General features: G+C 40.5%; 1 protein-coding gene across 14 annotated transcripts in view; it reads right to left on the minus strand.

Annotated features, from left to right (window-relative positions):
- Positions 1-27,875, minus strand: part of EPS8 (epidermal growth factor receptor pathway substrate 8) — a 147,359-nt gene that overhangs the window by 108,495 nt on the left and 10,989 nt on the right. For 13 of the 14 annotated variants that reach the window (XM_025212530.1, XM_025212531.1, XM_025212520.1 and 10 more), the window contains one exon: positions 1,897-1,954. The gene's annotated coding sequence lies outside the window, so the exon portion shown is untranslated. Of the gene's footprint in view, positions 1-1,896; positions 1,955-17,548; positions 17,568-27,875 lie in introns of those variants that run through there. The other variant, XM_025212522.1, reaches the window with a different exon arrangement.

A 27,875-nucleotide genomic window follows, 5' to 3' on the forward strand; every position in this document is an offset into this window, starting at 1 on the left:
TTCCCTTGCTGTTAGGTCCTTCTATAAAATCAGAATGGTGAAAAATTAACTCCATTTCACTTCTTACATTGTTTCCTTTTTTGAATTTTTTGAATATTTATTGGTTCATATAAACATGACAGATACTTATTATTCACATTATAAATTTTAGGCTCTAAAATTCACACTGTAAACAAAAAATATCCATTATAAAATGCTAAAAGGAAAAACCTGAAATAATCAAAACTCTAGTTAAGCCCAGGAGAAAACAATGATTATATTATAAGACTGCCTAGAAGGAAGAGGAAATGGGTGGAAAAACTGCTGATACAGCAAAGGGGTGGGACTGGTAAACAGAACAAATGTAGTTGTATGCTGAAGAGAAGGAAGCATTTGCTGTTAGGCAGGTTTGATTTGTTAGAATTTCTGGAAAGTAGATACGGCATCTGATAACAGTTCTCCATAACATTGGGTAGGCTTCCCTTTTAAAAAAAAATCCCCCCAAAAAACCTTCATAGGACTGAATTTATTAAGCAGTCACTTCCCTTCCAACGTCAGTCTTTACAAATCTACTTCTCAAAATAGCAAATAGACAGGCAGTACTTCTGGATTAGTTGTGGCCAGAAAGTTAAACAAAAAAGAACCCTGCCCAGGCCTAAATGAAATGGCTGGAGGTTTCCAACACAGTAAAAACGTACTTTGCACTAGCACAGCTTTAAAACATATGAGCATTCACAGAGCAAAGCCCTAAAAAATGGGTCCTCTCTCAGGAGACATAGGGAGCAGGAATTTAGTTGGACTACAGGAAGATACTCAGATATCTAACAGAAAGGTGATCTGCCAAGGAGAAAAAAAAAAAAAAAAAAAAAAAAAAACTATGCTGCAAGGAAGTTTTGCCTATGAAGACAGGTTAATCTAGCTCCTTTTGCAGCTCCATCTCCATTTTCTCACTCCTACAGTAAACATAAAGACTAGAAACAGGTTGCTGGACCTGTAAGCAGTAGAGAAAGTCTATCCATAAAACCTATTCATGGAGTGGGGGGAACAAGGAATGGCATGGGCAACTGGTGCCTCCCAGGGGCACTGGCCATCACGGGCCTCTCTCAGGGGGTGGGGGAGGTCATGTGCACCCGGTGCCCCCACCCCATGCATCGTCTATAAGAAATGGTATCAAACATGCAGGGAAAGATAATGGGAGGAGATGCAAAGGAAAAACACTGACTGTGTACACCAGCAGTTCCAGTGGCCTCTTAGTACCCACTGAGCTGAATACAGAGGCCAGCTGAAGAGAGCATTACTGTCCCGATGAGGACAAAGCAATGCAGAGAGAAACAAAGACTGGACAACAGGACAAGCATGGAAGGAGGAGAAAAACAACTGGAAGACTGAAAAACACTTGGTGCATCTACATGTGCACTTTACTATGGAGTGGACCAACTCCGGAGTAAAACATTACCTTCCTAAATGTGCACCGGCATTAGGGTGCAGTAAACTAATGAACTCTGATGTAAAATAGTACTGTCCCTGATGGTACTACCTTACTGTGCAGTAAGTAACTGTACTGAAAGGCACATGTAGATGACGATGGGATGGCTGGGGCACAAGGGTACTAAATTGTGGGGGCTGCCTGCCACCTAGCAACATGGCTCCACACTCAATTTCCCATCCAGTCCCTCTGCCCTCTGTAGCCTAGGGCTGCTCTGCTGCAACTCAAATCGCTGCTGACCTGGGCACAGATGCAGACGCTGCACCGAGGAGCAGTTTCCTCTGGCCCAAATGGCTCCAGAATGTATTGTGTTGCATTAATTGTGCGCATAGATGCACCCGCTGAGACAAGGAGGCAAAACAGCAAAGAGCAATTAATAGATAGACATGGGGGTAAATTATGTAGGAAGTCCAACAAAAATCAAATTTCACCTCTTATTTGTCACCCACTGGAGACGTTTCCTCAAGACAAGCCAATTCAGTCAATCACCTGCAAAAAAGGAATTAAAAAAAAAAATTAAGAAGAGAAGCAGCATTTTGCAAACACTGTTCCCACATATATGGAAAACCTGCTGCAGCAACCTTCAAAAGCCAGAGTGCTGCTTCAGATGAAAAAGTCTGAAGGAATGATAACTTGGTCTGTCCAATATACAAGAACTCTTAAGAGGACTACAGCCTCAAAGAACGAAAGGGCAAGGAGCAGAAACTCAAAACTAGGTAAAGAAATGGTCTTCAGCAATAAGAAGAAAGAGGAGTAACGAGACAGTCAACTTCCGGATGGATGTCTGAGGTCCAACGAGTCAAGTATTCATTCTTCATTCTTTCAGCATTAAAATGGCCTCCACATTGATTTTGAAAATAATTCTTTCTAAACACAGTATTCCTAAGCCACATCCTTGCACTGAAATACAAAGTGTTTATCCAAAATCAGGTTTTTCCTCCTATTCTATCTTGCTTTCATCTAATGCCTTCCTTTGCTTTGAATAAACTGTGTCAGCAGAGACCTTGTCTACAGCACGTAATGAAAATTTGTCCCTGAACCTCATCAATAACCCAGAATAGTTTCCAAACTATTTTCTCACCAGGAGTTTGCTCTGTGTATCAACACATAGCCTTATGTTCCCTTGATTCCTAAAGGACCTCTGGCACCACTGATTGATGATGCCTTAAGGGATACCAGTCTTTGGGATGGTTTATCCCCAATACATGCAGTCAAGGACAAGTCATAAAATGAGAGCTGATGACAGAAAAAAATGGAATGGTCAATATTATTGGAAGAAGAGTTCTTTTATAAACCAGGAGAAAGGTAGACAAGGAATAAATATATCACCATGTTGATTTTAATAAGCTTTATATGCATTAAAATTAAACAAATTAATCTTTATAAAACACTTAAACACCCATGAATGAAATATAACCTCTGCTGCTCCCTATCTCTTGCCTGCCACAACTTGCTGTTAACTGTATAAAAGGGAAATTTGCCTAAAGAAGCTGGAGTGGCCTATTCCTTAGTGCCTCTTAGCACCCTTCTCTTACCCCATAGGTGTACTCCCTCTTTAAGAAGCCCTTGGTCACCTTAGGGTCTGGAATCATGGCCTTCAGCTGCCCCTACTTGGTCTAATGAGCTTTGGCTGTTCCTGCCCTGCACCTCTCAGGGTCCAGCCTCAAGGTCTGTTTTCTTGCTGGGGCTGGCTGCTGCACTACTGGTCTACACTGACTACAAAAGTCCTGTTCCCCTTTGGACTGCAGCTAACAGGGTTGGGGTTCCCTGGTACAATGTGGAAGAAGTTTAAAATGCTTGGCGCACAGTGGAATGAGATACCCGGGAATAAAAGGACACAAAAACCCACATACACTAGGCCTGTGCAAAGTGGCTAGTATTCACTTCAGATTCGTATCTGGCCAATTCGGGGGAGAATGATTTGATTTGGTAATTTGAATCACTGTCCTTAAATCAATTTGGCCAAATCCATTTTGGAAATTCAGCTGCTGCCGAATCAGCCAAATCTCTGAATCATACAAGTGCCATCCCCTGCCTGCTCTCCCAGCTCCCAGCAGGGAGGGTGATCCCTGCTGCCCCCCACCGTCCTACGCTGCATGGGAGAGCTCTGTCAGGAACCCCCCGACCCCTTCCCCACTGTCCCAGCTCCTCCCATGGCTGCCTTGCTTGCCCTAGCTACCGGCCCTTTAAGAAAACAAAAAAAAAAAAGTCCTGATTCACCAGCTGCTGCAGGGCAGGGGAACAAGCCCCACCACCCCCCACAGCCCTGCGCTGCATGGGGGGGCTCTGCACAAACCCCCAGAAGCCCTGAGGCTGCTGCATGAGCCAATGAGTCTGGGGGCAGGGGGGTTGTCTTATTTTCTTAAAGGGCCAGAGCTGGGGTGGGTGGGGCAGCCACGGGTGGGGCTCAAGGAACAGGAGAGGGTCAGGGGGCTCATAACCCCCCAGAGCCTCCCCATGCAGCACAGGGCAGTGGGGGGCTGCGTGGATCGCCCCCTCCCCCCCCCACTGGGCAGCATCTAGTGAGTAGGGACTGTTTGTAAAGCACCGGGAGCTGGGACTTAGCAAGGCAGCCATGGTGGGACTGGGGGAGCAGGCAGGGAATGGGGCTTGGTGGGGGTCCCCCCATGGTCCCCTCCCCCCTCAGCCAGCCTCCTCTTCCCCACCCCCTACTTACCAGATTGGACCCTGTGTCCAGCTCCCTGCTGCAGCAGGCAGGGACTGCCCAAATCACCTAATCTCTCTGAATCTTTCCCGAATCGATTCAGAGAGCTTTGAATCGATTTGGACTTTTAATTGGTCTCCTGATTCGGTTCAGATTTGGAAATTCGGCCAGCACCTGAAGCTTCACACAGCCCTAACACACACACCTCTCCCCCTCTCCCTCCCTCCCTCCCAAATACATAAATCCCTTTATGAAAGTACGTCCTTAATCCACATAGTGATTGTTCTGTAGGAAGTCTTAAGGTAAGAGACAATAGGTTAAAGCAAGATTAATCCTAAAGGGTTCACTCTTAGTTGAGATCTATTTGTATTTATTCCAGTGGATCCTACAGCTTTTTCATTTTAATTACATTCTGTACTTTCAAGAACAGATTTTATCCATCAATGCACAGGTTTTTCTCCAAACAAGGAAAACCTGCCTTTGGAGACCTACTTATGTCTCTTCCTCAAAAGAGAAAGAGATACTTTTTCAGAAAATATTCTGTGGCATTTGTAAAACCAGACTAAATACTGAGCTCAACTTGTGTTGCTTATTCTTTGATTTTACCTATTGGAAAGAGCTCAAACCTCAGTATGTGAGCACCCAGGAACACCAAGATAAATTACAGAATAAAAACATTGCTTGAGTAATATTCATGCACGCCTCAGATTAGTTACATAGCCATTTTTTGCCATCATTTGTATTTGCTTTAATCACCTTGGTAAATAATTTATTTGACCACAGTATGCTGTCACTATTGAGTAGATCCCACCTCCACAACTGTACAGAACACTGATGTTTACACATCATTCTGTTCACAGCTCCTATAATATTAGTCTTATCTGCTTTAAGGACTCTAACGTACAATGGAAAATATGAAAGGAGCGATCCTTCATTTATTATAGTAAATTTTCTCTCTCCACCTTATTCTATCTGCTGTGCCTACAAAACAAGCTCTTATGGAACAAGGAAACAGAAGCCTCGGTTCACACAATGAGGTTAGCTCAGAAAATGAATTAGCAGCCTGCAGTTTGTACAGGTGGATTATAAATTTTGAGAGAGGGAGGGGAAAAAGAAGCTCAATACAGTAGCAGCCTTTCTTGAATTCAATTTCTAATTCATAATTGAGGCTGACTGATGTGTTTGTTTTGTTTGGGTTTTTTTGCTAAAATATAAAATATATGTATATTTTTAAATACACACAGGAACTCATAGATAATACAATGAAAGAAGGAGTATATGCTTATATAAAGATATAATTATTTATAGAAATAAATGGGTGCTTTTCAGGGTAAGAGTTGGGGTTTTTTTGTTTGTTTTGTTTATCTATAACTAGAAACTTAGGGGGAGGGGACAGACTCAATTAGAAGCAAGCTATCTTGAGTGTGTAACTAAAGAGTACCTGGGTTCACTACCAGGGTAGTGCAAGAGAATGGTTTAATTATTTACAGTGCATTCCATGAAAGACTGTTTTCCAAGGTCATCTATTCCGAAGTATGAAGATAAAGCATTAGCTCCCAATAGTATAAAGGCCAATGCATGAACTCTATCAACTTGGGTTGTAAAGTAAAGGAGAATGCCGAAATGCACCTTTAAATAAGCCCGTAAGACTTGGAGAGTCTACTTTCAAAACTAGGTTAGTAACAGGATAAATATTTTCACTTTAAATAAAGGGGAAGTACTTTGTAAATAGGACAAATGGTATTTAAGTGGCATAACAGGAGATTACCACAAGAGCCTCAAAATGAAAATTGTAAAACTATAAACAGATTGTGAATGAATCATTAAAATGGAGTTTTTCACAAGCTACAGTTACTGCCAGCCTCATTTATGGGAGGGAAATTTAACATGCCAGTCCCTTTGCATGTGTAACAATTTCCATTTGCAAACAAAAAAAAGACTACTGCCAACAGTGCACAAGAGGTTACTTAAGCATTCACAACATGTTTACTTTGAGCCAATATAGCCAATACGTGTATAGCCCCCCACTATGCCAGGCTCCAACACTGAAGAACCAACTTAGGTGGGAACTGCTGGCATAACAACCCCAGAAGGGCAAGTAGCTCACTACCATTCCACAGCAGAGATGCTATTAGAAACAGACACAAAATTCTTATATTTTGAATTGGACATTTTTTAAATTGTTTCTTTTTTATTGTAGCGGCCACTAAAGACATACCAGAATAGGCATGACAGCAGGCAGCTACATCCCAGAGCAGGTGAAATGGCCAAAAATCTGAGGCTCTGAAGGAGCTAGGGCAGACAGGACTCCTTGCCTGACATGCAACAAGCCATGAATTACAAAGTACAAATGTAAATGCAATGCTGGCAGGGAAAAGTGGCAGTGGTGAGCACTCCCCCAGGGCTGTGGCAGGAAGCAGCAGTGGTGGTAGCAGCCAGGTCCTAGTGCACTCCCATCCACCCCATTCAAGCTGGGTCATTCCAGCCCAGAGCCTGGAAAAGGTTGTCAACCACTGGTATAGAGTACATCATAAGTGTGGATGCAGAGCAAGAATTCAAATGCAGTAGCATGACTTGCACCAACATTCTGCATCAATGGGAATGATACTAGTGCAATCTTACTACTGCCATGGTTTAGATCACTCATGCACACAGAGTAATCTTTTGAGTGGGGTTTTTTTTGCAGGTAGTCTCAATTTTTGGGTATCCAAAATTGATACCTACTAGAAAGGGCCTGATCTTCAAACAGAATCAAGTTGTTCCCTTCTAAACGTAAAGCTTCCATATGACACAAATAGGCACTCCCGGAAAAGGCATAGAAAGCCACTAGGTTCATGTAATAAAGTCAGTTTTGGGTATACCATTGATTTTGATCATTTCTAATTTCCATATTTATCATCCAAGTGCCAAAAGCACTGTTAAAAAAAAAAAATCTCTCTCTGAAAAATGCTGCAATGTGATTACAAGAAGCTAAATTAATGTTCATTTTACCACAGAAAGCCTTCTATAGCAAGAGCATTTTCATAGAATGCTTACTGCCCATGATTAATAAACAGTGTTGCATTTATGGCATATAAGAGTAACAGTAACGAAACTAATGCTTGGTTACAGCTACAGGAAGGACAAAGAAGTTAGGCTATTCAATAACATAATCAGTTGAGTGTAAAATTGCTATGCACAACTGTGATATGTATATGTTACCATAGACTTGCTTTCACTTTGTTGAATAAAAAGGTATTACTATATTGTTATTGCATTGTTTTGAAATGGAAACCAAAGAATATGAGCAACATACTAAGGTATTAAGGTAGCTAAAGTTAAGGGCATCTTAATCCCTGTTTATACCTTTCTATTTTTTCAGGTGGTGCTATGGTCTAACCAACAAATATTTTCCCTGTTGACCTGGGTTACAGCAAGAGTAATTGCAGTACCCTTTTTCAAGAGAGTTTCTAATAAGATTACAAACAAAATTCACATAAGCCTGGGCTCTGGAAATCCAGCACATCAGAGTAGACTCAATCAAGTTTGCTGGAGTATGGAAATTGACACGTTCATCAGCGTCACCGTGCTGACAAACTCAAGATGGGGCACTTTGAAATAAAACACGTCTGGTGGGCTTTAGTTCAAAGTACTCTGCCACCATTCTTTCAGGGCAGAGACACGTGGCAATGCTGATACACATGACCCATTGGCAACTTTTCATTAGTGCAGCTTGCTAATTAAAGCACCCAGCACTGCGTCTGTAAGTACATGTAAAAATGCCATAAAGCTTGATCTACCCTGGCCAGGAAACTGATTTCCACTCTATAACCCAGCTGAATCAGTCTTCACAAATACCCAAAAACATTCGCTGATCATAGTAATAACCACTGAACATAGCCTATTTCACACACCATGACCACCCCCACCCCCCCACCAACACACACAACTCCTCCCTCCCACTAGTTTGAGTTCTAACTTAGATGGAAGACACTATCACAACTGGTGGGCTGGCAGGGCAGAGCTACAACCTTTACTGCTTTGATGACAACTGTGTTAACAGAAAAAAGTCCTATAGTTTGCTAGTTACACAATAAATTCTCCCCTCCCATCTCTTTAGAGTGGAACAAGCATAGTTGACCAACTGGATTTGGTCCACTGGCTCCATCTTCTCAGTCAGTGACCTACAGTTGATACACTAGGGCTGCAGTCCAAGAAGCAAAGGTGAAAGCTACTTTCCTTCTCACAGCCATTAAAGCAAAGAGCTCCATTCATGTGCCATATTAAATCTGGAGGAAGGAAGGAGTGAAAAGAAGACAGGCCGACAGGAACATAGGTGCCAGTTAGTGAACTAGTTCTAATTCAATATGATTTCAATTAAAAAGTGAAGGCATTTTAAAAGCTATGTAGACAGGGTCACTGGTGGGGCTGGGGGGAAGCAGTGCAGCTCAGTTAGCCTAGAAAAAAGTGTCATTGGGTATATGGGAAGGGAACAAAGTCCCAGAGCCCCTATAAACAGTTTGGTTCCTCTGAGGCCCCAGTTCATGAATACATCTCTAGTCAGGACAGCACTGAAGTGGAGCTTAAGATCCCACCTGAACTAGGGCCACAATATTGAATTACAAACAAATTGAATTCCCTTGTGTAAACTAAACCAGAGAATGAGCATTTAAATATCTAGCACAGTGATTTTCAACCAGGGTACCAAGAAATTCTTTGAAGGCTGTCATAAGAAGTATGAGCATATAAGCAAGATGCGAGGAGGTAAGCAGATAAGGGCAGGTTCAGGATCTCCCTGCCTAGTTCTTCCCCTACCCCCAAGGCCTGCCCCATCTGCAAAGAGGTAAGTCCTGTAATAAACTGGTTTTTGAAATAGAGTGGTCAATTCACAATTGTTATGAAAAGAGTGCCTCAAGTGCCTTATTTACAAAAGTTATGAAAGAGTGCCTCAAGTATGACAAGGGATGCCTCGACTCTAAAGAGGCTGAGAACAACTGATCTAATGTGTATCCCACATCAGTGTCTATAAGGCTCCCGACTGCACAATTTTTACACAGAGATGTGCACGCTGTGTATACTTTAGAGTCAGTGTTCCCCAATTCAGTGACACATCTACAATTTTACAATTTATATGCTTGTTAGCATTGTAATGTCAGCATAGTTAATGCAAGTTCTACTGTCTCTCAGAGAAGAGAGCTGCTTACTACGTCAGTGGCTTATAGCTGTGCAACCAATGATAGGTAAAGCATCACCAAAGCATTTGGTCTGCAGATTCTAACTATGATTTATGATGATGTACATGACAGAAGAAGTCCAGCATAATTCCCCTAACTTGACTGGCAATTGCTCATAAAGTGAACATACTTGTTTTGCAGCCACTGGGTGCATCTACACATGCTTTTACACCAGTTAAAATTTACTGTGCAGTAAGTGGGAATAGGCCAGAATCTACATGTGCAGGCACTAAGGTGCATTAACACAGTGTGTGGACGAACTGGAACTAACTTTAGTCCCAAATCAGTCCATACACACAGTGTTACTGTGCAGTAAGGTGTCTACATGTGCATTACTGTGCAGTAACTAATCAGGAATACATTTAATACCTGTATCATGCAAGTATCAAATTTACATTCAAGTTGGCACAAGTCACCATATTTATTGTGCAATATGGGCGTGAACATGTAGACGCACACCCATACTGCACAGTAATTTCAGTTACTGCGCAGTAAAATTGGCACATGTAGACACGCCCAGAGTCATTAACATGGAACCTCACCAAAATCACTTCTACACAAAATCAATTAGAGTACATTGGCACTTTAAGGCTGTAGGTTTTATGCTATAATAAAATAATCCCAGGGAAGCAGTCTTAAAGATGGAACCCTGAAGTAACAAGTTAATGAGCACTTGAGTTGGAATAAAAGATTTGGTAAGTAGTTTTCAGTGCCACTCCTAGGATGTTATAAACTGTGAACATTTAGTTTTCAATATTAAAAAAAAATACGATGATGTAATCATTCCATAATATAAGTGGGAGTGCATGAAGTCCCGCTTCATAACACTTGAAAAGGCTGGGCTTTAGGTTTTTAAGTAACAGCTAATTATTTGAAAAGTTTGCAGTAAAAATGCTCAGTATTCGAACTGGGATCTTGGAAGTAACTGTTGATCTGAGCACAAAAGGAAGGAGAAGTCTTCGGGTCTAGGCGATATCTTTTATTAGACCAACTAAATAAATGCCTGCAACCCTCCTAAATTTGCATTCCTGAAGAACAGCTTTCTAAAGACTGGCTTCTTTCATATCTGAGGGATTTCTGACCATCTTTCATATCTCTCACCATTTTTAATTTCTTTCTTTCTTTTTTTTGCCTGAGTGTGTGTCCCCAAAAGTTTGCAGATAACTTTTTTGCAACTATTTAATTGGTCTAATAAAAAAATATCACCTCTACCCAAAGACTTTGCCAGTATTTTAACTGGCATCTGTTAGTGGGTTTTTTTGTTTTGTTTTTTAGTGAAGAAAATTAAAAATGTAGGAAATAGCAATGTGGCTTAAAAATGAAGGATTAAAATATATTTGAAATATTGAAAAGGAATGATTATTTAGGGATGCAATTCTAGAAGTTTTAAATAATATGTATAAGGAAACTTCCAAAATCAGAACCTATGACTGGAGAAGTCTACTGAAGTACTAAATTTAGGAAAGTGGGAAAACAAACATTTAGAAGGTCTTTTGATACTCAATATTACTTTGAGAATGTTTCAATACACCAAATCATCATTTTCGTCAATACACCATTTGGTATGCCCGTTAGGTCCTGGTTTGACAGCTCTGCAAACTAAAAATTTCTCTTTAACCATAGTACAGGTAAAGCATGCCCCACACTTCTTTCATAATGAGCCTGAATCTTCCTTGCCAACTTGGTTAATGTTACATGTTGCTATGCCATGCCAGCTGTTTGTTCCTTTGTACAGAGTCCCCTCAAGCAGCGAGGGTGTCAAGACTAGAGATTTCTAATATACATGCCCAGTAGGTTTTTTCTTTTTTTAATTGAGGATGTCTTTTTAAAAACTTAATTCCTGCCTTCCTCCACAGTTTGCTTAAGAATTTACTCTCCATATCTGACCAACTGATCTTTCCTTCCCCACAAAAAACTACTACCAAATGTGCTAAATTTGTGATAAGCAAGACAACTAAGCATTTCATATTGATCCAACACAGACAAGCAAAAACTAAGTGTTGCTGTTAGAAAATAAAGGCCCCATGATGTTATCAATTCCTCAAGCTAACCATTCCCTCTGTATCATAAGAGGAGAATGATTAACTTCAAACTAAATATTTTCCCTTGCAATAATGCAATGGCAGCACTTTAACACAAGGACAGTTTAGAAAAATCTTTCAGTTATTACATTTTATTTTACTGAACATATATTTAAAAATGCTAGTTGGTATGCCTAGTCAAAAGTCATATTCAACAATTTCTTCCACCACATCTACAGAATTTCATGATGTTTGGGAACTTAGACTTTTGGTTACATTAAGTATCTCTGACAAGGAGGTTTATTCTACTTAACTTCACATAAGAGGCATGATTCTCAAATGTTATGTAGCTGCATAGCTTCATGAATTCTATTAATGATGTAGGTGTTACATTTTATACTTTAAAAAAGCTGTCAGTGACTCAGGGCTGAAAACTTGCTAGTCCAAGTATAGAGAAATTTTGAAGGAAAATCCACATTTGAAAAAAAAGATGATACATTTCTTCCAGAGGCTAACTTAAAAACATACACATGCACACAATTCTGAAAATATTTATAGCAGCTTCTCAGCAGTTTTGAATGCGAGTATAAGCTACAGGAAAGGTATTAAATAGGGCATGTGATGTGGTTCCAGACCTGTGGTAAATCATATTGGTCAGCAGTGTGGGGATGCAGCTGGGTGCCTACAGCACTGCAGAAGCAGCCACTGTTTTTTGCTCCCACACCCCCACAAAGTCAGTGCCCCAAGACAGTTGCCCCAACAATCCCCACCCCATTTTCTCATGGGTATCACCTACCCACAAATAAAATGTATATTAAAAACATGCATGCACATCATTGTATCCATTCAGTATTACTAACGTTACTCACTGAATTATGCCCAATGGTATTTTGAGCAACAATATGGTAGAAGGGAAATGCATTACTCGTCACTGCAAGGGTAAGAGAACAGTTAGTGGGTATCAGCCAAAGTCTTTTCCCTTCTACCTCTGCCTCCTTACCCACTCCCCTCTCACGTAAGTTTTGGACAGACTCTATTCAATAGAGGACCTTATACCTATTGACCATGGCAACTGTACTTCATTGACACTGACTGCAATATTCCAGTTTCCTTCTAAACCTAGTTTTCACCTAGTTTATTTTGCATCTCCTGGTCTCTGATATAGTTCATCCTTGACCACGAGGTAGGATTTATTTCCCCGTTTCAATTGCACATAAAACCTTCCCAGTGTCCACAGCTTGTATTTTCAGTCTGCAGACATATGTCAGGCTGGTTCTGAGGGGAAAAAAGCCTCTCTGTTTCCCCATATGACCCTGCAACAGCATATGGTTCATTTTCATGTGTGCGCAAAAGTAACACCAAGAATGTTTTGCCAATTCTCCTGACACATGAAAAAGTCAGAACTAGATTTTCTACTACTTCATCAGCAAACAAATACTCTTTCTTCTTATTGTGACTTAATGGTTTTTAATTTGCTGAAGGTGGGTACATCCCTAGCTGTTGCTTCCGACTATTACACAGTTCCCCAGTGCTTGCATGCTATCTGTTTTTTGTCTAATAAGACTGTAACCAGTTTTCAGCAAGGATCCATCTTTTATTCTAGGTTTATACAACATCTCTCACAACTGGAGATACACAACTAGATAACCACGTGCATGAAATAACTTCTACAAAAAAATAGCATGAACAAAATGTACCCTTGCAGACCTAATGCAGCATTTTGCCAGTACGTCACAGACAGCTGTGTACAGTGAGGACTCCAACACTTCTGGTTCAATGGAACCTTTGCTTCATACAAGTTCCCAGCCACCTGCCTCCCAGCAAGCATCTCCTCTATCCTAAGCTTTTTAGATGTTAAATTTGATTTTTAAAGATTCAATTCAAATAAAAGACTAAAATCCAAAGAGGCAGGGTAAAATCTTGTCTTCTATCTCCATTCCTTATTTCCAGTCTTTACTGTTTTAAATCTTAGATTTCAAATTCAGCTCTGGAAAGAGGTAAAAAACCCAAACAAAACAAAAACAAACAACAACAACAAAAATCCTTGTGGAATCCCACATTTTTAGTGGGTTGTAAAACCAGAACTTTATTGTGGAAAAGTAGGCAACCGTGGAAAAGAGAAAGAACCAACCAAAAAGAAGTTCTACTAATAGTTCATTCCTCTGGGTTCAGTACACTGTGATTTGAATGATTTCTTGCTCTGTAGAAGTCTTTTTGGCACTTGTCACTTAGATTCATGATCTTTCTTGATCATTTGACCAAAAGATTTGGTGTTTTTGTTGTTTTGTCAAAATGACAAGTTTAGAACAGTGACAAATGTGCTGTTCTGACAGCCTCTTCAGAATAAATTTGGTTTTGAAACCATGTTTTCTTCAGCTGCATGGAAGTTTGTTATCATGGGAAGTTCTGTGTTGAAAAAAAAAATACAGAAGACTTATTTATATCCATATTAATATAAATAGGTCATTGCCTACAGCTTTTCAAACAGATTTGCAAAACACACTAAAGCAGGGGTGGGCAAAATGTGGCCTGCGGGCCAGATCTCGCCCAGCAGACCATTGTATTTGGCCCACAGGGCCCCTAAAAAATTCAGTAAATTAATATTTATCTGTCCCTGGCTGCCTGTCATGAGGCCCTCAATGGCTTGCCAAAACTCAGTAAGCGGCCCTCTGCCCGAATTAATTGCCCATCCCTGCACTAAAGGATGACAATGGCTTTGAAAATGCATGTGTAACCAGATGCATCTAATCCAGAAGTATCAGTCCAGATAGTAAAATATTAAATATCCAAGATCCTGTATCAAGTTGTGATGGTTGCACAGCTGTCTGACATAGTAGCTTACCAGCTTGCTCACTTGTGTGCTTAAAATATGGCAGTACAGTATATAAAATTGAGACTTTTATTTTATTTTGCTTAAGACAGTTTCTACCCAGAGTTTTGAAAAAATAAAAATATGTCTCTATTTTATCAGAATTGTATCCTTAATGAATCAGAGAAATCAAGGACCAATCTGATAATTTCTTGTTATGTATGGAGAAATGATTGATAGTATACTGATCTCTGAAACAAAGCATCAAAAGGAGATTTATCTTTAAAAGATACTGTAAATTCTGGGAAGTTGAATTTAGAAAAGAAAAGGAAAAGGGTGGTGTTGGGGAACGTCATATCTTTTTATTTGAATCTAGAAATTGTCTGAGCAGTTGACTCATGTCCAATAGTTATAAACTCTTGCATGCTCCAGAATATTAAATCACAGATCACAATTATGACAGATGCCTCACAGGTGGGAAACAGATATACAGTGAAAGAAATAAATGAGTTGTATAAGGTCACATAGAAAATCTTTCACAGAGCTGAGAAGTGAGTCCAGATTTCCAAGCATTTGTGCACAGGCTTAACCACAAGGTTAAAAAGCTTCTTTTACAGAAGAAAAGAACTACTTATTTTTGTTTCTGCTTGCTTCTTTCATTAGCAATTTAACTTTGGCTTACACTATTTTTCCCAGCCAATTTTTGACTAAAAGACCACTGAGCAAAAACAAGCACCTTTCTTTTTTAATTGTTTCAAACCTTCTTAGTATTAAAAAGATTCTCCACCCCACTCACCAAAAAGATGCAAACCTTTCTTGTCCCTACCTCTGTCCTCCTGTTCCATCTGCACCTCCCAAACTCCTCTACAAGCCACCTCCAAACCTTTCTTCTTCTATGTTCACAACTCACTCACACATTTTTACCTATTGTGTTCTTACATGCATAGGTTTATGGACTGCTGAATAATTTAGTTTCTAATATGCCACCTTATCCTACCTTCTGCCTTACACATAGAAGACAGTCTGCCATGCTGAAGCAAAGCCAAAATGGTGAATCAGGAGCACTGGATGCAAATTATAACATAAAAAGACCATTCAACTTTTCAAGTACAGATGTGTTAGGATCTCATCCCCTCTGACTTACAACAGAGCTGAGAAACCAAAACGATGTCAGTGTTTTGGGGCATGTGTAGATGAAACAGGGGTCCTAAATTGAAGCAGTGGGTTTTAAAAAAAACACTGCTTTAATTTAGGGCTGTTTAGACCCCCATGTCATGTACACACCCCATTGACTTATCTGCCCCTCTGGTGAGGAGGGGAAGGTGAGATGCTGGTGGGCAAAGCGGTCCCTGGGCTGCAGGGGGGGGGGGGGGGGCTGTGGCTTTCCCCTGCAGCAGCAGCAGCCTCCCCCCCGGGTGGCACCCAGCTCAGAGGGAAGCATCAGGCCCCCGTGCAGCTCAGGCAGGCAGGCTCCAGGCTGGGGGAAGATCAGGCTTGCTGCTTTTCTTGGGTGGACCCTGCTTTCCCAGGCTGCTGCCAGGCTGCCTGCAGAGCCGTGGAGCTGCACAGAGCCCAGTATTTTGCTCTGCGTCTGTAGGGGCAGCAAACTAAAACTCCTTGAAGGAGTTTTAGTTTTCTACACCCTAAGTCATGTAAGCACATTACACCTCCCCTGCAGCGGCTGGAATTAACGCGCACTACACCACCGATGCATGCAAACACCAACACCATTAAAGCCGTGCAAAAGCATTTAGCCTGCTTTAAAGTGTCATGTACACACACCTCATTTCATCTACACACGGCCTTGCAAATTCACTGCTGAGCCTCCTTACTAGCTTTCATTGAGAAACACTGAAATCAAGATGGAATTTTTATTTCTTCCAGACAAGCAGGCAAAATAAAATCATAACAGTTTTCAAAGTCAATGTAAATAAAATGTAAATAAAACAATGAGTTTTCTGATTAATCTGAATTATGGACCCCTCCTGGATTAGGGAAAACCATGCAGAATTTCAGAATACTAAGAAGCTGCTTTTTCCTCTTATAAACAATAGGAAAAAGATGGACTTGGGTAGGTGGTGTCACTGTTGCTTCTCGGATTAACTAGCTATCTTTGTCTTTAATATTTTACATCAAGGGCACTGAAAGCTGCACTTGGAAACTAAGTTGCAAAATACATATAAAGTAATATTTGCATAGTGCATTCTTGTATTGCATATGGATGCTTTAAAAAATATACACCTTTTTTGAGGCAATTCTTAAACTTTTTAATCTTTTAAAAAATATTTCTACATAAAAATGGGAAAGAACTGGAAATCATTCTAGTTGAACTATTATAAAGTAAAATTCTAAGGCACTGAAATGGAACAGTTTGAACTGTATATAATGCAGTCTGAGTTGCCAAGTACAGGATGATTACAAATCAAATTATTTTCAATGTCTCATCAATGTTCACTCAGATAATTTAATCAGAAATTTAATCATTTAATATATTCCTTGGACTCCAAACCCAGGAGATTGGTTCCAGTACTGTGTTGTTAATCTATTCCAGCCTTTAAACTAGCCTAAAAACATGAATAAGCTATTTAACCCATGGTTTATATCACCATCACCACCACTGTTTCCATCAAGAGCTCAGATTTATTAGTGCGTCACCATATGACATACTATTCTAGCCTGGAAACCAAATCTGAAAATGTTCTCTAAATGTCAAAAATGTATTCATGAACAAGATGAGTCAGTTAACTATAATATTTTTTTTCAGTAAAAACAACAAGCATCACGCAGAGCAGACTCTGAAGCAAACATGGGTTATTCACTTGCCTTTCACAATGAACAAACTAGAAAAGGATGTTTAGAACAAACTTTAGAAGAAATGCATTTAAGATGAACTGCAGTGTTAATTATTGGAGTTGGCTGAATACTGGAAAAAATAAATTATAGGCGTTTTGCAAATATTAAGGCTCCATGTCGACTGGACTGTATCCAGCACCATAAGTATTTACAAAGTTGTATTTTTTTTACATGACTCAAATAGGTCTAGTTGATGCAGAATGTGATCAGCCCACTACTTAATTAGATGACCAGCTTTGAACACTGGCCACAAGATGCCAATATCCAATATTACACTAACATTTATTGGTGATAGTGAAGAGTTTCTTGAGCTTCTTGTGATTCTCAGTTCACAAATTAATTTAGAAAGTCAGAAAAAGTCAGACTACACCAATCTTCATATTTGCCAAAAAATCATTTAAAAATAGCTAGCAATATCATTTATAATGAGGTAGTAGCTTAAACTATAGCAGCTGTATATGCAATTTTGAAAGACTGAAAATGACATCATCTCAAACATATCAACAAGACTTTCTCTCAAACCTTATTTACTGATAGTGGTGGCTGTTGTCCTCAGCAAAAGCCCAGTGTCATCATCCATCTTAAATACACAATCAGTAGCTTGATCAAAATAAAACACAGCAGTATTTCTTCTAATGTAAATTATAAAACCATATGCTGCAGAACAGTCCTCAGTGAAGCTCAGTTCAACTGACTGGGTTTAAGGAATAAAATCTGCAACCTTTTAAAGAACGTGGCTGCAAATGACTAAAACCAAACATGAAGCCATTACAAATGGGTGTAACTAGCACCATCAGCGTACAAAGCGTTATGCATTGTGCAGAGTGTCTATTATTGAAATATGGTAAGGTTTAGAGTCAACAAAGTGTCATAAGTTACCTTGGACTTTGGCCTGTTACATTGCTAAAGAATGTTTTACAAATGCTTTAAGTAATAACAATTCGAATGAGAAAAAAAAGTCGTCAGAGAACTGCTAATGACTAAGGTGAATAGAAACTAAACTGGGGTCTTCGATTTAGTGAACTTTTGTTCTTATTCTTGAATAGACACTCCCTCTTTGTCCCCATGGGATGGGCAGTTGTCTTCCTCTTACTTCCAAGTCCTTGATTTTCTTCCTAAATGACATAAGTAGGAGCACCCAGCAAGTAGGCAGGCAGCCAACAACAATCAGCTGACTCCTGGCCTCTGCATGTTCCCTCTAACAGCAGAGCCCAATTCATAAGAAATAAGCTACTAAGGTATTCTTTGGGCACCATGGTTTCCTTCATGGAATTCAACAGATAGTAGATTTACTAATTCTTCACAGGTTCTAAATTATTTGGTTCCAATATCCACACTATCCAATTTAACTGAGGCCATACTAATAAAGTGTTCACAGATTAAAAGAATGATGCTTGATAGAGACAGCATTTCCTGGATACTACTACTAAAAATCAGATAAAGATAATAAGCACAGTCAACAAGACCCTTAAACACAGCCATTTGGTGCCAAGCAATTTCTGGCCCAAAGGTCATCCTTGACATTGCCATAGACACAGCTAAATGACAACATATGCACAGCTCTTAAGGAATTTGCCTAGATTGGATGAAGGAGGGTGTGGGAGTGGGCCTGAGACAGGCAGGCACTGCCCAGCTGGGGTGCGGCGGTGTAAGGCAGGGCAGGTCAGGGCATGGGACGGAGCTGTGGCTCATCTCGGGGCTGGCAGCAGATGCTGCGCACACCCCGGGAGGGCACGTGCCCCCAGTTCTGTGCACAGGGCAACAGTGGGCTGCCGCTGCAAGCTAGGTCCTGGGCTGTGCCAGGCTCTTGCCAGTGGGGGGTTGGGGTAGGCTGGGCTGCGCTTGGGGTAGGAGGCGGCAGCAGCACTGGGAGAGGGGTTTGGAGAGGCTGCAGCCATTCCAAAATTTGCTGTAGCCCCTGCTCCCAGAGCCATGTGCCCCTAGCATAGCCCGGCCCAGCCCTTGGCTGGGAAGAACCCAGTACAGCCCCAGCCTCAGCCTCAGCCTGCAGTGCCCCGCCCCACCCTGTGTGCAAGATCAGGGGTACATTCCCCTCGTGACCTCCCGGTGTGCATGGAGCAACAGAAGCTGCTCCCCCCTGCCCACTCCCTCCGGACAAGCTGAACCTCTATCCTATGCCCTGCCCCCCCCACCTGTGCAGCACCTGCCCCTGTCCCACTCCCTCCCTCACTGTGGGGGTCTCCATCTTCCTCCCCCACATCCCTTCCCTCCTCCACAACAGACCTAGCAGCAGAACGTCACACTCCATACTGCGGAGCTGCATTTAAGAATTGGATCCATATTGGCCGACATGACACATTAAAAAAAATCAGCCATCGGTATTGGCCCAAAAATCTCTATTGGTGCATGCCTAAATTTCTAATGGCTGAAGCACAAAAAGAGGTGTTAGAATATCTGGCTTCTGTTCCCCTTTGATGAATTCACTGGATAACTTGTTGCCTTAGTGCTTCATTTTAATCCAGTAAAATGGGATTATTACTACTTGTTCTCTTCACAAAGGAGATATGAAGTTTGCTTTCAAATGGCTGAAAATTCTTGGATGGAATTTACCCTGGAATCTCAAGATAAGATATTCTGCTGAATCAGTCACAGATCAATTAATTAGGAAGTGTGGTTTTAATAAAAACAAATTCAGTCCCATTCATTTTATCCATGCATTAGAAATTTCTATTCATTTACAGTACCTCCTTGAAAACCTGCAAATCACCTCTACATGTTCCCAGACAGTAAAAGGTATTATAGAAGCAACATTTCACAAGGTTTCAGGATCAAATCCAAAGATTTTTACAGGAAATTTGCAGGATTAAGTATATGAACTCACAGCCAAAATCATCCTGAGCTGAACTATAGTTGGTCCATAAACAAATGCAAGTTAATAAGCATGCTAATTTAATGCCGGAAAAATAACCCCAACAAAATCTAAAATTGCTGTGATAATCATGCTTTCATCAGCTCAGGGTAATCAGATTGAGGAGTTTTAAAATACTAGCGGCATTTGTGCTTAAAATTCTTATGAAAGGCTTTTTACAATGCAGCATATTGCTAATAAACTAAGCAGTCAAGGCCTGTAATGACAGTTGCATACTTTGAAATATATTTCAAAATTTGATAAGAAGTCTTTCAAAGCTTATATAAACACAGAAAATGGTTTCATAGCTCAATCTCAAATACAGTAAAACAAATATTTTATGCAATGGTGTAGAGCCAATGGTTGAGATAGTACTGCCCTTTCATATATCACAATAAGGGCGGGATTGTGTCTCAGTTAATGTATTGTCTCAAGTTCCTCACTTGGTTTTTCAAGGGCGTTATCCAAGATTTCCTTTATTTGCTTAATAAGTAAATATTTACTTTGTTTCTGAGCAAACTGGATTCAGCTACAAAAATATGCTGTTTAAAAAGTCCACACTATGTATAAGTGGAAAAAAAACCAAAACCAATCAAATATGGATAGTCCAATTACCTATGCCAGACAGAGATTTAGAATCAACACAAATCACTGAATATTTAGAACACAAAGTATTTGTTTTTTCACACTACAAAGCAAATATCCAGATTCTTGATTACAGTATTTTCAAAAGCTGTATTACACTGCTCTGTAAACAGATTAATAGATAAGTAAGATTTTACAGAAACACAAAAATTATTATTCTTCACTGAAATACTTCACACATCTTACAGAAGTAAATCATTAAACAGACAGATAAAGATAGATTACAGCTGAGATTTTTTTTAATCTTACAAGAGCCATAGGGTTCCTATTGGAATGAATGGGAATTGTGAAAGTCAATTTCCCAGTCAGCTTTTAAAAGTCTCAAGGGCTAGGGACAGAAATAACACATCAATGAGTACAAGTGATCAGAAACCGGTTCAGGGGGACAAGTTCAGATGGGGATGCAGCTCAGTCTGAGGCAGCTCAGTCTGAGGCAAGCCCTGGCTGGGGTCTGGGGCCAGGGAGGGGGGTGCTAAACACCCCTTCCTGGCTCAAACTTACTGCTGGCTGCAATTGTGGACTACATATCCCAGAGGCTCCTGGAAGCAGGAAGAGGAAGTGATGAGCAACCCTGCAGAGTCCTGCTACCTTAATTCTGGCCTGAAAACCCCAGAGACCTTTGGGGCAGCAGGAAGAGGAAGTGAACACACTGCCAGAGAGCCATGCGCTAGCGCCCCCTGGCTTCTGGCCTGAACCACTGAAGGCATGTGGCAGCATTTCCTGAATCAAAGGTAAATGTCTGTTCACTTCTGGTTGAATCTGTGCAGCTTAGACTAACCTGCAAAGACTGAACTGATTCAGCCTCAGGCTTTTTGTCTGTCTGTACCTAGCCTTAAAAAAGGACATCAACATTATCAAAAACCTCCAGGTGGGCACAGATCCATGTGCAACTATGGTAAAAGGCCATGGAACATCTGCTGGTGGGCTGACTCCTGGAGCAGCTATGCACCGTGGAAGACCTAGCCAGGTTAAAGAGAGAGCCATACTATATGACTCATACTGGGGGGAAGGAGCAAAATCTGTAATTATGGTGGCAGGACTCAAGAAGCAGCAGCAGCAACTTTACACAGCATTTTAGTGTAAGAAGTGAAAGGTCTGGTATCCATTGTAAACAACAAATGCTTATGTAGGATGCACCTGCTCACATCTGGAATTTCACCAGCATACCAGAGCTAGCACTCTGGTATGATAAAATATATCCTCACCTATAGAGCGGAATAAAGATAAAGATATATCCATTAACACTATGAAAGAGTACTTTCCACCTTTTTCAATTAAATGTTATCTATTAAATAATAAGACTAGCACTTAACCTGAAATATTTTTCTAGATGCTCACATACAAGGAAGGTGTTAATCTTTTTATACACTGGGTTGGCAACAATAAAAAATAGATTTTTAATTTGGGAGATTTATTCAGAATTAAGAATAGAATACTCTTAGCATGAACTACATTATATTCTGCTATTTCATACTAACGTTTCAAAAACTTGAAAGGAGGCTGTAGGAAAAGAAATTCACTTTGGAAGAATTAAGTTATCACTTCTCTGCAAACATAACAATTTGAAAAAGAAGAAGAAAGATCCTTGCAAGGAAGAAGTAATTTTTGCAATGTAGGGTTTGCCATGCTGAAGCAAATCACTGCTCCATTCACTCTTCACTTTTTTCTTTGACAGTGACCAACAGTTAATAATATTAAACCATTGTGCTATCATCTAAGTCTATATTAGAGAAAGGAAAACAAATATCTTGCTAACCTCTGTAGATAATCCTTATGACCAAGTATGACAACTGAAAACTTTTGTATTAAAAAAAAGTTAGCTGCCAATTAGTAGTTAATTACTTTATAACCTATACTCCTTGGTCACCTTGATGCCACTATCTTGTACCTTCCCCTCCCTCCGATACATTAATTCCAGTTTCATAACTGTTGTAAAGAGCATATTTTACAATACAAACAAAAAAGTTATTCAACACCTGGATTTCCTCTTACGTGAATTCCTAGTTTAATCAGCTACACACAACCCTATAAAAGGGTAGAGTGCCAAATGAATATATTACCGTAAAGCAATTGTGCAAACCCGAGGCAAGTAGTCCTATTCAAAACAACAGGACTACACAGACACTTGAAGTTAAGCAAGCAATTATGGGTTTTTCCCCCCTAGATCAGGGTCTGTAGTTACAAGAAGTAACTAAGTAGCATAACACTCTTGATGAATGGGACTTCTCCCAACAACCACTTGCCCCCACCCCCAGCTGCCTGCCTCTCCCAGTGTCTACACTCCCCATGCCTGCTCCACATGGTGCCTGTATTCTCCTGCTGCCTGCCCCTCCCCCCCCGCCACAACTTGCACCCTCCTACCCACCCCTGCTATGGCATCTGCCCACCCTTACCACTTGCCCCTCTACCCCCAGTGCCTGCAGCCCGATATCCCTCCCCACAGCGTCTGCATCCCTGGGCACTTGTTTCCCCCACCTGCCTGCTGCCCCTGCTACCTGCCCCATGTACTGCACCTCCCTGCTGCTGCTCCCTCTCCTGCTTGGCCCCCCATCTTCCCCCTGCACCATGGGTTACTTTCCTTTTGCAGCTACTGCTCCTGCTCTGGCTCAGGGAAGGGAGCATAGAGTACATGCTGCTTCCAGTCCCAGCCCGGCCAAACAGCAGTTTATGCAGTGGCAGCTGCTTCAGCCCCAGCCCCAGTCCCAGGGTCAGTGCCATAACTGCTCCCTTCACTATTTGGCTGGGGGAGGAACAGCGGCTGTGAGAATAAGGTGACAGGGGAGGTACAGATAGGACTGGCACCTCAGCTGCAGCCCATTTGAACTTGAATCTTAAGACAAGGGGCTTCCCCCCACTCATGGTGAATGTGTAAAATACCTCATCTTGAATTTGCGTAAATACAATATCTACCCGGTGAATCATATAAGTCATGGTGCAGAAACAGCCCTATGCAAGTGTGCTGCATATTTTACATAATTAGCGTAAGACCCATGGCTTCTTTTCAGCATATCAGCACTGAAATCAACATACTTCTAAGGGGTGTGATGGGCACAGATAAGATGAACTCAAATGGTTATTAATAGCTGATGGATTTGGAGTTGGTAAGTAAAAGCTATACACCAGATAGGATTTAATGGATATGATCCACCTGGAATATACTTGTCACAGAACTTGAGGGAGTGGGTGAGATGATGTCAGTTTGATTTTGACCTCAAGTCAGGAGGCACCTTACAGTTAGAAAAGTGACCACCCCACAGACCACTGGGTACTTAAGTATGATTCACGCTGACCATGCTCCATCCCACTGCAGAATGCAAAGCATGATGGGGGGAGAGAGACTGTGATTGAAGGAGGGAAGAAAAGAACAGATACCTTAGGATCTCTCTGTCTAATTAAAGTAAATCCCTTGTTGTCTCATAAATCTGCTATTCATTTGCTTTCCACTGCCTTGGCAAGACAAGGAGCTGGATAAAGGAGGCAGGTATCTGGCCTTCTATTATGCACACAGATGCCTGCTACCAGGAAAGCATATGGCAAGCTCATTGGCTAAAACAATTTACAGTGAGCTAAACTTTATTAATGATTACAGAGTGACAATCTGTTATGGCCTCTAACAGCAACAGTGGAGTTTTACCAATAGTGACAACACTAAAAAACTGTTCCCCTATGCCCAGTGAAAACTTGTGTCATAATTTAATCAGCTGTGTTTACTTTTAGTCATTTCATGAGTGATCAGTTCAGGTTTTATAATGAAGTACTAAAAACCAAAGTGCTTGATAATATAAATGTACATGTTGCCTTTATCAGGCTGGTATTTAGAAATCTGCTTTAAGTACTACATGCTAGATAGAAAAAATGTTATACTGCACAGCACACATTCCTTTTCATGAATACAATTTTCACACAAATACTGAGGGATATCTTTTCCTGACATTTCCTTAAGCAAGTTGCCACATTTTCTTAAGCAAGTTGAACACAAAAAATGAGGTGAGAAATTCCACATTGCTTATTCCTGTCACTTGATGACTTGGCAATTAGTTCAAAGTACAAACCAGCCACTTTCAATATTCAGGAAAAGAAAAGAAAGATACATTCAAGCGAAACAAACCTCTCTCATTCCATATTGCTGCTTTTGCTATGGAGAGGAAGGCATTTGGAAAGCTGATATTTCTAAACATAATGAACAGTCCTGCACATGCGAGAGTTGGGATTGGGGAAGAGCACAGCGAACCCAAAGTTTGCTTTGATTATTCTTGAAAAAAAAAAAAAAAAATTAAAACATGTAATTGAGTGACAAGGCTCATTTCTAGCCTATAGGGCTTTAAAGAAAACCTGTTAGGAAAAAGGAATTTTGACAGTGTTCATTTATCTATACTTAAACACACCTTCTGTATTTGATTTCAGAATAAATACTACATAGAAGGAATTATTCTTCCCAAATTATTGCAAAAATATTTCAAATTTTGCTATAAAATCTGCCATACAAGCTAAAGAGAGATAGTACTACAGTTATGTCTTCACATTATGTACTCAGTGACTGTAGATTACTCATACATTTCCAAAAAATGATTGGATGACTATTATGCTACTATTGGACAGACTTTCACAGTTCAGGTTTCAACTCTACCAAGTATTGCTGTTTTAGGAGTCATCAATTAAAGCTTTAATTACGGGGTTTAAATCAAAGGGTTGCAAGTAGTCACAACCTTTGTTGGGGGGGGGAGAGGGGGGCAGATGAGGAGAGGAAGGTGACAGGAAGATGTACCTGGGGTTTCCCCCATATATCCCATTCATGTGTCCATGTGACAGATAAGCTTCGTCATATATTTAGGTTCATATAGTCTATCTACAACCGAAGAGCTGAAAAGATTCAGGAGTTCTTCTGTCAGCCTTCCTGTGCAACAAAATAAAGGAGCTGCCTGAAGAACACTTTTCAAAAGCCTACTTTCAACAGTCTCTAACATTTTTACAAAAGAAACCAGGTTCCAACTTGATGAATCATTTAAAGATAATTTAAAAATGACCTTTAAATGACAGCATATTCTTTGATTAAATATATAACTATATCTTATAATACATTGTAGGATACTTTAATATTTGAACTATGCTAAACAGTAAGGATTTTTAGGACTAGCCTATGTGCATTATACTCATACAAAGGTATCAGTCTGCAAGAGCATCTTCACAACTTTGTACTGAAAATTACTGATCATGTGCTTGGTACTGTACAAATCTTCATCCAAAAGACAAAGCAGACTAGAGAAAAGATCCTCCTATATAGTAGGAAGTAGCAAGCTCAAAGGCAGAGCTGGATAAAAAAGATTTTCTTTACTCAAAATATTTCAAAATATGTTGCAAAATTGGAACATCGGAAAAAATGTTGCAAAATTGTAATGAAATATTCATTTTCCAAAGGAATGAATAACAAAGTCTCGCTCCTCCTCTCTCTCTCAAATACCCCCACCCATTTTGAAGTGTGGGGACACTGATACACAAAAGACATGGGAGGCTGCTGGAGCACGGCAATTGCCACACTCCAGCAGACTCAATTAATGAACTCTGCTCCAACGCACTGTAATCGCAGCCCATCAGAGCAGCCTCTGCGCTCATGTACAGGCACCCATGATGCCCATGAGGACTATTCCCAAATTTTTCTGTATTTTATGAAGACTAGATGTTGATGGGAAAACTATTTTCCAATCCCTCCTTCCCCCCACCCACACTTTTTTCCAATTTCAGAAAATTTCCTATTCCAATAGGAAAAACATGAGGCCTTTCAACTGTTATTCTTTGGGAAGAAAGAAAATATTTTGATACCAAAATAGGCAGTACTCTGATGGTCAGGGCCACCACCTGGGATGTGAGATTGACATAATCACCAATCCAAATTAGCCAGAACCTTCATCTCCAAGCTAAGTATAGGAGGAGGCACTCTCTTAAGCAGAACCCCCCTCCCCCCATATCATTTCCCAGAGGAAAAAAAAAAGTTGCTGAAAAATTCCCTACCAGATACATGTATAACCTGCATACACAGCCAATCATTTTTTCTTCTTTTAGTCAATGAGGTAGGATTGTGCAGCTGCTCTTGAAGTCCTCTCGGGACTCTTTAACCACTGCTCCTTAAGTAATTTCAACAACTTCATCAAAGTTGTCACACTTTTCACACTTGTCACAAAGTGTCCACATCACACTTTTAAAGAATGCAAAGTTAGACTGACTAAAGCCTTTGATTCCATCAAAAGAGAGGCCCTATGGAAGATCCTGATGAAATCTGGATGCCCTTCAGGACAGTGTGACAGCAACCATCGTCAGCAATGGCTCAGAAATGGACCCCTTCACTATGAGACCTGGAGTCAAGGAAGGATGTGTGATTGCATCAACACTCTTCCATCTGTATAGCAGTTTTCACATCTCATTATTGATGGACTTTATCTGGAATCAGATTCTCTCCCATGCAATATTGGAAGCCTCATATTAATCAGTCATGTTCCAAATCCAAGAAAACCAACACTTCTAATTACTGATCTTCAATATGCCAAAGACTGTGTTGTTTGTGCCCACTCAATTGAAAAGCTTCAGTTCACTCGTGATTGCTTCTAGGAAGCCCATGAAATGCTTGGAATCACTGTCAACGTCATGAAAACCAAGATTTTTTTTTTTTTAAACCAACCAGCTGCTCTTTCAAGCATTACAATTAGAGGGCAATATGCAGAGAATATTCAGCATTTTCCTTGCATGGGTAGCCACTTTACCCAAAAAGTAAACACCAAATAAAATCTGCCAGCACTGCTTTTGAATGTCTCTGAAAACATGGTCTTCAATGATCATGATATCAGGAAACAAGCCATGCTTCTTATCTATCTGGTTGTTGTCATCCCTATCCTACTGTATGGGTGTGAAACTTGGACAACATATAAGAAACAGAAGCTTTAGAACATTACCATCAGCAATGTTTTCAGAAAATCTTCCATATCAATTGGAAAGAGAGAAGAATGAATGCTAACACCCTGGTTCAAGCAAACCACCAGCATTGAAGGCACATTTATATGCCACCAACTCCAATGAACAGGATATGTCATAAGGATTGACAATCAGCTCCCAAAATAGGTCCTATACTCCCAACTCACCAGTAGTCACAGCTCTGGTGGTGGGCAAAAGAAGAGATTTAAGGACAGCTTAAAGGCCAATCTGAAGAAATGCAATATTAATACCAATACCTAAGAGACTCAAGTATTAAACTGTTCTCAACAGAATCGTGATGTATGACAAAGCACTGAACATTTTGACCAAGCTCACCTCACCATGGAGGAAGATAGAGAAGAAAGACAGGGAAAG

Source organism: Alligator sinensis, unplaced genomic scaffold (genome assembly GCF_000455745.1).
Source record: "Alligator sinensis unplaced genomic scaffold, ASM45574v1 scaffold498_1, whole genome shotgun sequence".
NCBI lineage: Eukaryota > Metazoa > Chordata > Crocodylia > Alligatoridae > Alligator > Alligator sinensis.